Source organism: Mauremys reevesii, linkage group 23 (genome assembly GCF_016161935.1).
Source record: "Mauremys reevesii isolate NIE-2019 linkage group 23, ASM1616193v1, whole genome shotgun sequence".
NCBI lineage: Eukaryota > Metazoa > Chordata > Testudines > Geoemydidae > Mauremys > Mauremys reevesii.
The window spans coordinates 8,247,677-8,260,011 of record NC_052645.1 but is presented as its reverse complement, the minus strand read 5'-3'; the positions used below and the strand labels follow the sequence as shown (position 1 = coordinate 8,260,011).

The 12,335-nt window shown below is 46.4% G+C and overlaps 1 protein-coding gene across 2 annotated transcripts in view; it reads left to right on the top strand.

Moving 5' to 3' along the window:
• The window catches only part of HIVEP3 (HIVEP zinc finger 3), a 413,559-nt gene that overhangs the window by 238,804 nt on the left and 162,420 nt on the right, over positions 1-12,335 (top strand). Inside the window, exon 1 of one of the 2 annotated variants that reach the window (XM_039511412.1) lies at positions 1,131-1,276. The exons of the other annotated variant lie outside the window; for it this stretch is intronic. The gene's annotated coding sequence lies outside the window, so the exon portion shown is untranslated. Of the gene's footprint in view, positions 1-1,130; positions 1,277-12,335 lie in introns of those variants that run through there. 2 annotated transcript variants of the gene reach the window in all.

Genomic DNA, 12,335 nt, shown 5'->3' with positions numbered 1-12,335 from the left:
GTTTTCCCATTTAAACAAATCACGTTCTCATGGCCACAACTAAGGAGAGATGCAGAACCACTGGGCAAACAAACTTAGAAATGTTTAGAGTTTGCTCTTGAAAAATATACAGAGCTGTTGATAGAATAGCATGGTATTCAGCTAGCACAGTTTGCAGGGTGTGTGAGATTATGTACACCGGGCTTCTAGTGGGATCTGAAGGAGAGAATCCTCTGAGAAAATGTTTTGAAAATACCTGATGTTTATTCCAAAGGCAAAAAGCAAATGTGATGTTGAGAAATATTTCCTGAGCACCAGGGATAAGGTGTCTCTGACATGGCAGGTCTAGCAGTAATCAGAGAAGTGGGGACTGTACCGGGGTTTGGGAAATCACCCCAACTATCCCCTCAAGTTGGTGCTAGATCTCCTGAGAACTCCCTGCAGTACGTCCCTGGTGAATTCCCGCAGTTGTTTTGGGTACACTCCTTTTGCACTGAAATAGCTAGTTTTCCTCTAGTTTCTTCTGTCTCCTCTAACTGTCAAGGCTCCTGCTGATGGTGCACTTAAGGGAGCATTACCGTCCTAACTCCTGGCTACGTTACGTGAACGCTAAAAGTGTCTTGGTGGACTAGATGGTTTTACAGCGTTTTGTTATTGGAAACAGGTTCACGATTTAAAAAAAAGTTCTGGAAAGGCAAGTAATTTATTTTAACTATACATTAAACACCATTGTCTCTGACTTTTAAAAGGCTGCTTATTAGCAGGTCTTTATTGCTCTGCTGGGATCTGCAGTCAGAAGGGCCAGTCAGGATTCTGGGGTCGTGTTTATTTTGTTCTTCCATTCCACCTGCTGAGTTCTTTCCACCTTTAGTTTATTAATCAGGGGCTGCTGGAGTGATGGATTTCTCACCTGGGCTCCCTCTGTAGAGACTACCTTATAAGAGGACAGTTGGGACCAGCATTCCCACCGCTGCACAAATCGAATTCACCATGCCTGCTATTGGCAGCCCTCCGGGGTCTCGGTCAATGTAATCATTGCAGTAATCAGAAGGAGATTTGTATCCAGCCTTGCTCTAATTACAGCCCTGCATAAGGTGAGCCTTTTAACTTGAGTCAAAGAGAGCCGTGTGTATCAGGGATGGCGCATGTTAAAGAGACTGGGGGTTATTTGGCCAGCCCCAAACCACTGGTGAAAGTAAATGTGCAGGAAACCTTCACTCCCCACCACATCACAGCATTTCAGATGGCTGCCAAGACAAAGACTAAGACTCTCCCTTTGACCCCAGGCCAGGCACAGGTACTGTAGTACTGGCTTTCCTAGGTGCTTGAATTTAGCCATGTTCTCAACATGCAGAAAGCTTTCCGTAGCCACCAGGTGAGCAAGATTTCCTTGTGCACAGGGCGAGGGAAGGTTATTTGCTGTGCAAGACTGAGAATGTTCCCAGTGAGGCTGAGCAGAGGAGTCTTTTGAGTACGTAGAGCTACCGACGTCTGATGGAAAAAATTCTAAAAAGCTTTTTTCCCTAGCGGGCCCAACCAGTCTAAGGCTGCCTAAATGTTTCCTTTCTAACCCCTTGATTTCAGTTGCACAAAACTGGACTGAATTGAGGCACTATTCTTGTGGAGAGTTTGAGAAGAAACCATTCAGCAGCTCTTGACTGGGAGGAAACAGTGAGCAAGATTCAGCCTTTCCCCACACCCCAGCCCCACCTGGGTAAAGCTAAGTGTAAATGCCACTGCTGGAGTGAAAGTGTGAGGATTCTGGTGGGCATTTTACATTCACATTGCTCAGGTGTAAATAACAACAAGGTGCAAGATAGGAGAATCAGGGCTGTAGTTTTCAAGGGAACAAGTGCCCCAGTTTCTGTGGCAAACTATGAGCTCAGCACGTGCTGTTTTCAAACTCACGGTAAACTTTATACATAGGGTATAAAAGTTTTCTATGCAAACGAAATTTCAGTTTCAGTGGATCCGTGGCTTCCCAGCCCCAACCCACTGCCACCAAACTCAGCTGGCCCTTCCTCTGCTCTTCCTACAGACTTTAGAAGGTCTCCGGGAAAAGAACCGTGGATCCAGGTTTTTGCAGCATTGTTGCACCAGGAAGCATTGGGGTTCAGATTTGTTGGTGCACAGGAGTGACTAGACTTGTTCTTTATGCAGGTACTAGAATTCTGGGAGTTGTAGCCAAAATTGGCTGGTCCAGTGGGAGCCAGACGTTGGATTTGGGGTTTTGCAGTATGGTTGCTTCAAGGTCTTGGGTATGTTTGATGTGCTTAGGAACAGATACACTTGTTATCTATTTTGATGGTACAATTAGGAGCATTGGGATGGGGGAATCAGCAGATTTCAAGTAGATCCAGCCTTTGCCTTTTTCCACATAAACCCAATGGCTCCCTAAGCTCCTTCTTACCATGCTCCCACATCCAACCAAGGGACCCCATCTGCTAGGGAGCACCAAAGGGAAATCCCCCTCCTGTGCTCTGTAGCAGGTCTGCATTGGGGTAGATTCCTACTTTGCAGAGCTCATGAGGACAAAACTGATACTGTCTTTAATTCCACGACCACACGCTTTTATTTTCCACAAGGATTGCTAACAGGTCTTGAACTCAGGCCCTTTAGAGCCGCAGCGCAGAATTCTTTTACTTGAGCAATTGGTGGGGACAGTAGGCTGCTCCTCTAAGTGGACCCGGCTGCAGAGGAAGACTGACACACTTTGCCAGTGGGCTAGCCAGCTATTTGTGAGACAGCAGGTACCAGGATTCCCAAGTTCTGTTCCTGGCCCTGGGAGCAGAGTGTGGTCTAGTAGTTCAAGACAGGAGAGCCAAGCACATAATGTTGTACATCCGTTCTTAAAGGCAATGTGGTAAAGTGGCTAAGACTTGGGTTTGTCACAGAAGCACTGCCTAAGGCAGGGGTGGGGAAACTTTTTGGCCCGAGGGCCACATCGGGGTTGCGGAACAGTATGGAGGGCCGGGTAGGGAAGGCTGTTCCTCCCCAAACAGCCTGGCCCCATCTGCCACTTCCCTCCCCCTGACTGCCCCCCTCAGAACCTGTGACCCATCCAACCCCCCCTGCTCCTTGTCTCCTGACCACCCCCTCCCAGGATCCCTGCCCCTAACCGCCCCCTGGGATCCCACCCCTTATCCACCCCCCCTGCTCCCTGTCCCCCGACGGCCAGCCCCTTCTGGAATGGGGCCCTGCGAACGTGGGCGGAGGACTCAGGAGGTGCAGCTTTGAAGGGGAAAACCACCACTTCTCTCCCTGCTTCTCCTGAGTCCTCCGCCCGCTTTCCCTGCGCTGCCGCCACCCGCACCGCCCACCTGCTCCCCTGCCCCCGCAGTGCAGCCCCCTCCCCCCCGCAGGGGGTGCGCCAGTGCTGAGCTGCCCGAGTGCCTGGCCCTGGGGCCCCCTGTTGTTGGGGGGACTTGTGCCAGGGCACCCTGTGTTCACTGTTAAATCTGCCCCTGAGCCACGCCGCCCGGCCAGTGCCTGCCGCGCTGCCGGCAGGGCGAGCTGAGGCTGCGGGGGAGGCGGGACAGCAGAGGAGGGGCCGGGGCCGGCTGGGAGCTTGGGGCCCGCACAGAACGTGGCCCGCGGGCTGTAGTTTGCTCACCTCTGGCCTAAGGTGACCTCATCTTTAAAGTGCATGAATGATAGTTGCCTCCTTAGGTAGGGGACCGAGGGCTTAGTTAGGAATATGGGTTGTGAGATGTACAAAGCTGCTGACAGCACACAGGGAATGAATGGAAAGTCAGACTCGTTGTCTCCTGGCTTGCAGCTCAGTGCCCTTACCCCAGGCTACAGGGTACTTTGCACCAGAGGAGTCTCTGTCTCTCTCTCAAAACTTTTCTTTACCAGATATGTGGACAGGCCTGACAGAACTGCCAAGTGTGTGTGTTTGTGTCATGAATGATGCATGTATGACACTTGTCAGGTCTGCCCCTGCGCTCCCACCCCACACATGTGAAATTCCACTCTGCCAGTGACCTCCCATCCGGGAGCTGTGGAGATGATTCAGACATTGCGAACCATATCCCAGCATCAGCTGGGGAATGAGCAGCAAGAGTGGATGAATTCTCAAGAAACAGAGGTCTTTCTATGCCAGTGTCCCTCATTATAAGTCGGGCGACCAGATGTCCCAATTTTATAAAGACAGTCCCGATATTTGGAGCTTTGGCTTATATAGGTGCCAATTACCCCCCATCCCTTGTCCCAATTTTTCACCCTTGCTATCTGGTCACCCTAATTATAAGGAACCCAAGGAAAACAAATAACTGACTTGAGGCTGGAGCAGCAGAGTTGTCACTAGACGGAATGTGTTTCAGAGTTTTCCATGAGGCATCACTGACTCTTTAAATAGCTGCCCACGGGTTCCATTCACTTCCTCCTGCACTTTATTCTATTTTCTGGTTTTGTTTCCTTCTGAGGAAATCTAGTAATGTTAATTAAAAAACCAGTAAAGGCAAAGATGAGACAAATGTGAAGATTCAAAAATAAAAATGAAGAAACATTTTCATAAAGTGAAGTTGTTGGGGAGAAATAATGAACTATCTGTTGCCTAAAGAAAGCAAAGCAATCTCCAGTTTCTCTCTCCTTTTCAGTTAGAAGAGCTTAGCTAAATTAACACTCGGCACCTGGATAGTGAACCCAAGCCAGCATCAACCCTGCTGCAGAAGAATTACAGTCAATCTAAAGCCAGATTCTCTGCTGATGCAAATCTGAAGAGCTCCACTGAAGTCACTAGAGCTCTGCCTGTTTACACTAGTTGTGGTTCTGGCCCTTAACCTTTAAAACAGAAAAGAATAATTTTAGGGCTGTTAACTTTCTTGGTAGGAGGGTTGAGAGGTGAACCCTACAGCTGAAGGAGAAGTAATAGTCACTCTACACTGGGCTAAGCACTATATTGAATTTCTGTACTGAATTCTTGTCTTCAGAAGGGTTGTTCATAGCAGCGTCTCTTTGGCGGAGGGGAAACCGGTGGGGGAAAGCCTTTTGATCGAGCCTGAGCTTGAAACTTGGCTTCCTAACCTGAGTAATGATCTGAACTGAGAGATTTTTTTTTTGCAGAGAGGAAACTGGGGTTGCTAGGGGGAGGGGAAACATTTTGTTTATATTTGAGCTGCAGAACAGTATAAAATATAATCGGGTTTGTACATTTTAAAGAAAAGAAGGATTTGTTTGTTTGAAAATAGATGTCTCCTTTTTTTTTAGAATTAGAGAAACTGAATAAAATAGTGCACTGAAAGGTCAGACCAGAACTGTAAATGAAAATGGGATTGTGTGTATCTACAGAAGAATGCAGAGCTTTCCTTGTACTGAATGGAAGTCAAGATGTGTGTTAAGTTACCTCCCACAAACATAACTGTAGCACTCATGTTTTTCTTTGTCTAGAGTAAAAGCAACAAAACCCTATGATAAAATTACCCTTTCCCAGCCAAGCACCCATAGACCTGGGTCAGTACAGGCACTTTAAAGTGTGCAGGATGGTCTTGTGGTTAAAGCACAGGACTAGAAATCCGGAGACTTGGGTTTTGTTCCCAGCTCATAGATTCCAAGGTCAGAACAGACCATTCTGATCATCTAGTCTGACCTGCATCATGCAGGCTAGAGAATTTCATTCTGTAATTCCTGCATCAAGCGCATACGTTATGGTTGAGTTAGAGTGTATGTGTCATAGACTAACAGTGTGACTGAGGGGAAGTCATTTCACCACTCTATGGCCTTGTCTACAAGGGAAATTACTTTTATTCCAGAATAATATGCCCAGTCTGGGAGCAATTCTGGAATCATTTATTCCACAATAGCTCTTCTGGTCAATTTCCCTATGTAGCCACGGCCTGTGTCTCAGCTTCCAGGTCTGTAGTGTGGGGATAATCACACCTCACTACCTCTCAGGGGTGTTCCCAGGCTCCATTCGCAATCTGCCTTCTGAAATCCCAGGGTACAGAGTGCTAGACAAATGGCAAAGGAATATTATTTTAAACATTGTGTGTTACAGTGAGCAGCTGTAACTAACTGCTGAAACCACAGTACGGAAAAGATCATCAGTAAGGCGACAATTTTGTCACGGAGGTTGCAGAAGTCACAGAATCCGTTACTTCCAAAGACCTCCGTGACTTCAGCCCATGGCGGCCGGGAGCTGTGGGGAACCCCCAAGTTCTGAGCCACCAAGGGTAGTGGGGGTACCCCGCAGCTCCTGCTCACCATGGGTGGCAGGGGTACCCCGCAGCTCCTGTCTACTGCAGGCTGAAGTCACGGGGGACCCCACAGCTCCCAGCTGGCCCCCACAGCTGCCCAGCGGCTCCCCGTTTTGTCATGGATGTTTTTAGTAAATGTCAGGGACAGGTCACGAGCTTCCGTGAAGTTTTCTTTATTGCCCGTGACCTGTCCTTGACTTTTGCTCATGACCTCTCCTGACTTTTACTAAAAATATCCGTGACAAAATCTTAGCCTTAATCATCAGCTTAGTTTGCTCATCAAGGGCTGTACTGGAACTGTCATTTCCACACATGCACAGGTTTAGAGAACCAGCATGAGAAGCCTTCCCCCCACACTTTCCAGGCAGACACTGGTCACATTTGCAGTTCAGGAGCTCTCTGAATGCAGGAAATGCTCCCTTTTAGTCCCCCTGACATGCAAAGGACCCAAAGCCTGCAGAAAAGCCTATAGTGGCCAGTGGGGCTGGCTGGGAGAGGTGCAGAATTCCCCTAATCAGTGCCATAGCAGGTATGTTCCTCTTGCTCACAAGGGACTTTGGGGAGATGTTTTGGCTCATAGAAGCATAGTGCCTCCCAGAGCTGCCCACGTGCAGAGCTGTGCTTCGGGGGCACAGCCTCACTGCTAAAATATTACAGTGTTTCACAGTAACGATCCGGTTACCGCTGTGTTTTGCACCATTACTGCAATAGTAGTTTTTATGCAAGGAATATTTATTAAAACAAAATCCTGATTTCTCTCCTACACCGGTTTTAAATTGCACTGTTTACAGGCAGATATAGTGCCCCATGGAAGGCTGAGACCATTTTTGCCAAATCAAGGAATCCAAAGTCAGTGCTGTGCTGCTTGTCTTTGGCCTGAGAAAAGTCTGCAGTATTGGTTTTATTATTCATTATGCAGAGCTGAGCTCTTTAAAGAAGTTGAGGGAAATTCCCAGATGAGGGTTGGTTGCCATTCTATCTTCATGGAGTATGATTTATTTTTGATTCTGCCTGTAATACATTGCCAGCGCACACGGTCTGTTGCCTGAACGTTTTGATCTATCATTCACCTGTGGGTATTTGCTACAAAGATAGAAAATATTTTGTGATCATATTTGCATTAATCAAAACCCGAAGTTATTGAAGAGAAGATATGATATGCAAAAATGTACACACAAGGTTTTTGATATTTCCAAGTAAACAGGTAACGATGGGTAGAAATAGAGTGAAGGCAAGCAAATATGTGAATATAAAAATAAGAAAAGCCCAACTTTCTTTGCGCTCCACTTCACATATTGTGGCCCTCAGAGGCTATTTGCATGGGGCTTCCAGCCCATTCCTCATTGGGAAGTTGTTGGCTATGGATGTGTGGATCATGGGAATTATGAAGAATTACCACAGAAAACATACTTGGACATTATTATTCATATTGAACCCAGTTCTGCCACACTGACTTAGTTTGTTATGTTTGCAGCACATGCACAGAGAAGCTAGAGAAAAGCGAAAATACTCCCGCTGGGCAGCTGCAAGACAGCACTACTTTATTTCTTAGCATTCCGATCCAGAACCCAAACCAGGGAGAAAACAGGCTGCTTTCCGTTGCAGCGAGGCACAACTCACCCCATCTTGTTTTAAGGCTTAAGCTGATTCTTTCCAGAGTGGCTGTCTGCTGACTGACTCAGACCACATGGCTTCCCCAGCGCCCTCTAGCTCCCAAGCAGGACCGGGAAATCCCTCACATGGAAAGTAATAGCTTGCCATTTTACACTAGTTTCCAATAAACTCATTGTGAAAAGGGATAGGAGAATCAGGCCCTTGCATTATACAGTGGCCAAATGGGTGACAAGCCCCTCTAAAAGCAAACAGACAATGCCTCTGCTTGGAAGGGCTAACAATTTAAATGTTGAGGTAACACAATGAGTTAGGAGAGCCCAACAAGGTGGGGGAGTACTGGGGCAGGTGATTAGATGCGGTCTCAGTGAACAAAACTATTAATTCAAATAAATAATTGATCAGTGGCATGCTTCCTGACAGAAATGAGCCGGGAAGAGGATTTGAAGGAGGTGAGGGTGCTGACTGCAGCTGGATGGGGTTTTGTTGAGAATTATCTCCTGTTTTCTGGTAAGAAATGCTGAAAACCAGAAGCCCTGTTTTAGGTACTGTAGCCACAGCCTGTATTGGGCATGTCTGGGTCTGTTTGAATTCAGAGCTGAACTATCTGTAGTGGGGAGGGCAGTGGGGAAGGTGCCAAGAACGCAGGCACCCTTTCAGCTGTGAGTGTTTTGCTCAGAATGGAAGCTCTGTTCTCTCTGTGTTCGAAGTCAAATAACTAAGTAAATTAAACTGCTGGTGGTGAATCTGCTACTTCTCCTTGCTGCTTCTGCATCAGTGTCATGGGAGGGACAGAAAATGCCCCTTACAGTGCAGAAAGTAAGTTGTGATTCTCTCCACTCTTACCAGGTGTAACATACTGTGAGTCTAATGCTTGGGAGGCCCCATTTAGTTCATTGTCAGCGATGGTCCGTTAAAACAATGTCCATTTATAAAGCGCGTATGTGGGTGGGTGTTTATAGTGTACATATGCAGATGCACCCAGTGATATATAAATAGTGGGATTCTAATTCAGTTTTCATCTGGCATTTACCGTTGCAGAATCAGGTCTCTTTATTTGCCTAGCGTAGACACCTGGTGGTTGTGCTGTTCCGATGCTTTGAGAGGAATGGTCCCTGGTCTTAGAAAGTAGCTGTGTTTGTGCTGTATGTGAGAGGGGGTGTGTATATGTGTGAGTGAGCACAGGGGATGTTTCCATTTTAACAGTGTTATTTCTGGCACTGCTGCTTTTTCTGTAATCATTGTGGAAACTGCTACGCTCCGGGGTTCATCAAGGAAACACTATAAATTCTTCTCGGGAGAAATATGTTAAGCAAGTGGCCACAATACTGATTTCTTAGGGGCTAATTTTAATTGGGAACAGTCTTTTCGGGAGATTTTTATTGGCCACTTTTCTGATGGAGCGAAGAAACAGCTACGACTCTGATAGGAATTGGCATCCAAAAGCCCCCAGAGAGTTTGGCAAGGGGCTGCTTTGTGTTCGGTCTCTCCAGTGCTGGGCTGTTATCACAGTATTTCAGAATGTTTGGTATATGGGACAGGATTCCTTACCAACAGCCAGATTTTCTTCTGGGGAGGAAAAAAAATCTTCTTTGAAGTAAACATGTCTGAACTCAGTGGAGTCCATGTGCAGAATGGTGGCAGATTTGGGCCCTGAATTAGGGAAATGCTACAAGGCATAGGCTCAGTCTGTTTATCAAAGCATTTATTAGGCCCCTGTTAGCTATAGGCTGCTACGTTGGAGGGATGGATGTCCTACCTATGTGTGCCTACAGATGGCCCTATTGCAATGGAACCAAGGTGGTGTCACTTTGTGGGAGAGGGACGAGATTTGGGAAGTGTGCCCAGCCCTGTGGACTTTCTTGTATGCTACTGCTTACCAAGGAGTGGAGGGCAGGACGGAGTCAGTGGATCCATCAGCCATTTCCTCCACATTGGGGTCATGCCTGTGGCAAGGAGGTGACTCAAGTTATGAGATTGCAGGAATAGTTGCAGAGTGACTCCACAGTTGCTCCATGGCATGGACAGAGAAGGATTCCTCTACTCCCATCCCGATCCCAGACAAATTCCAAAGTGCACAGTACATGTGCTCCTGCCGTGCACTATGTCCAGGATTTTGACACCTGCATAGCACATTTCAACTGATAACCATGTGGAAAGGAGAATTGGAATGCGCAAGAGAGATGTGATATCCATGCAGTTAAGCTGGATTCCAGCACAGTCAGTATCTTTGCCAGGCACTCCTTTTCCTCCTTTTGCAGTGCCCACTGCACAGGGAGAAATAGCTGGGGCATGTTTCATTGGGAGCTTCGCTCATGGTAGTGGCAGCAGCAGCATATCAACTAGTGCACAAGCAATAAAAAGTGCTCCTGTCACCTTCAGGATGGATTGCATTTAACCTGCGAGCATAATACCTGTGCGAAGGTAAAGCTGACAGTGTTCTGTTACCGGCTCGGGAAGAGCTCTAGAGAACTTCAAAACCTTGGTTACAGATGTATCATAAAACTGAGTCCCTAACTGTGTACTTGCACACACTGAAGTACTGACAATCCCTGGCACTTCTCACAAGAGTAGGATGTTAGCCCTGGTTAAATTACCGCAGAAACAGTTAGATTTCTGCCTTTCTAAAATTCCTCCTTTGGTATAAAATAGACACAGTTTTCCTCTTCCCTTCATGCCTTAACCTGTTGTGTAACATTTTTATGCACTGTCATGGAGCTGTTGTGTACCACCCTAGATTGGTTATGCTGAGACCTTGTCTACACTGCAGGTTACTTAGGCATAACGTATGTCGCTCAGGGATGTGAATAATCCATGTCCCTGAACGACATAAGCAACACCGACCTAAGAGCCGGTGTGGACAGTGCTATGTCGGCTCCCGTCTCTGACTCCACTGCAAGCGCTCCAGCGGTGTACTCTGTAAGTGTTGTAGTGTGTATGTAGCCTTACTCTGCTACTAAGAACATGGGAACTGACATGCTGGATCAGATGACGGGTCCATCTAGTTCAGTATCCTGTCGCTGACAATGATCAGTTGCCACATTTGTCAGAGGAATGTGTAAGAAACCCCATAGGGGACAATTATAAGAGAAGTTTGTTCCTGGCCTAGGTATTGCTTTGTTATTGGTTAGTTATGATCTGTACAGTACCCAGGGTGTGCTAGGTGTGTACAGAGAAATCAAAAGCGTGCGATGGTCCTTGCAGTGAAGAGTTTACAGTCTGAGACAAAATCAAAGCAAAGGGAGCCTGTCAGCCAAGGGAAGACGGAGGGTTACCAGATACTGAGCTGGGTTTTGGTAGCTCTGCCTGTATTGGTGTGTGTGCATGTGCGTGGGCATGCACACATGCACTTAAGGGCCTTTTCTTCACTAGTTGTTGTGGAGAGACGGATACCGGAAAGGGGAAAGGAGGTTTTGTCTGTGCTATACATATTTGATGTTTTGCGAGTTTGCATTTTAATAAACGCTTTAATAAGTTACTCAAATCAGTCTCTCACTCGGTTTTGAGGGCTCAGGAGACATTCCATTTGCTTAACACTCTTAATGACTCAGAGTTCTACAAATGATTTATTATTATTGATTTATACAGCACCCAATACAGGCATCAAGGCAGCGGTATGTAACATGGTTTTTACAGAAACACTCCGCCCACTGTTGAAACAGCCCTTCTGATTAAAAGGAGGGGAAAAGATAGATTGACGGATTTGTGCAATCCAGTGACCCGCAGCATTTAATTATTGATTTAGCTTTTCATTTTGAGTCCATCGCTCCAGTTTTGTCTCCTGTGACTTCGTAAAGCTCTTGGGGGTGCTGGGAGGTAAGGCATCAGCACACACGTTGAGAGCTGGCTGGCTGCTGTCCTGTTTGGAAGGCAGGGTGGAGTATGGGGAATGTTAACTTGTTCAATTCCAGCTTTAGTTGGGTGGATCCCGAGAGGTTCTAAGTATCTGCAGTGCCCTCTGAATTCAGTAGGTGTTTCAAGTATTCAGAGTCCCTCAGTTTCAGGCTTAAAGAACCCCAGCAGGCAGTGAGTGCACATAAAGGGAGCAAAAATTTTAATAAATCAAACATTTTAACGATGCATTTAGTCTTTCTTTTTTCCCTTTAAAAGTTGCATCTTTATACAGATGAGCTGTGACTGCTTGCTCAGGACACACGTTGCTGTGCTCAGTCCATTTGATACTGTGGAGAGAATTGACAGGAATCGCCACAATAAAAATGTAATTAAATGCCAAGCAATAATTTGCAATGGATAAAATGTGGTACCTACAGTACTTTGTTGACATCTGTTCACACACCCAAAGGGCCATTAGTGACTTTCAGGATCAGGAGAAAAACACTGGGCCAATTATCTTGTTTTTTATTCTTTCAATCTCTGGCAGAGAGGCCTATTATGTTTAATATTTTATAGAGATGCATCTTTGCCATCCTTCCTATGAGTCATTGTTCTATAAGAACCCACAAGTCTGTTGAGATTTTTAATCCCTTTAGTGTTTTTAAAGGTAGAGACTATATCTTGTGAAGGAAGCATCTTTTCTACACAATATGA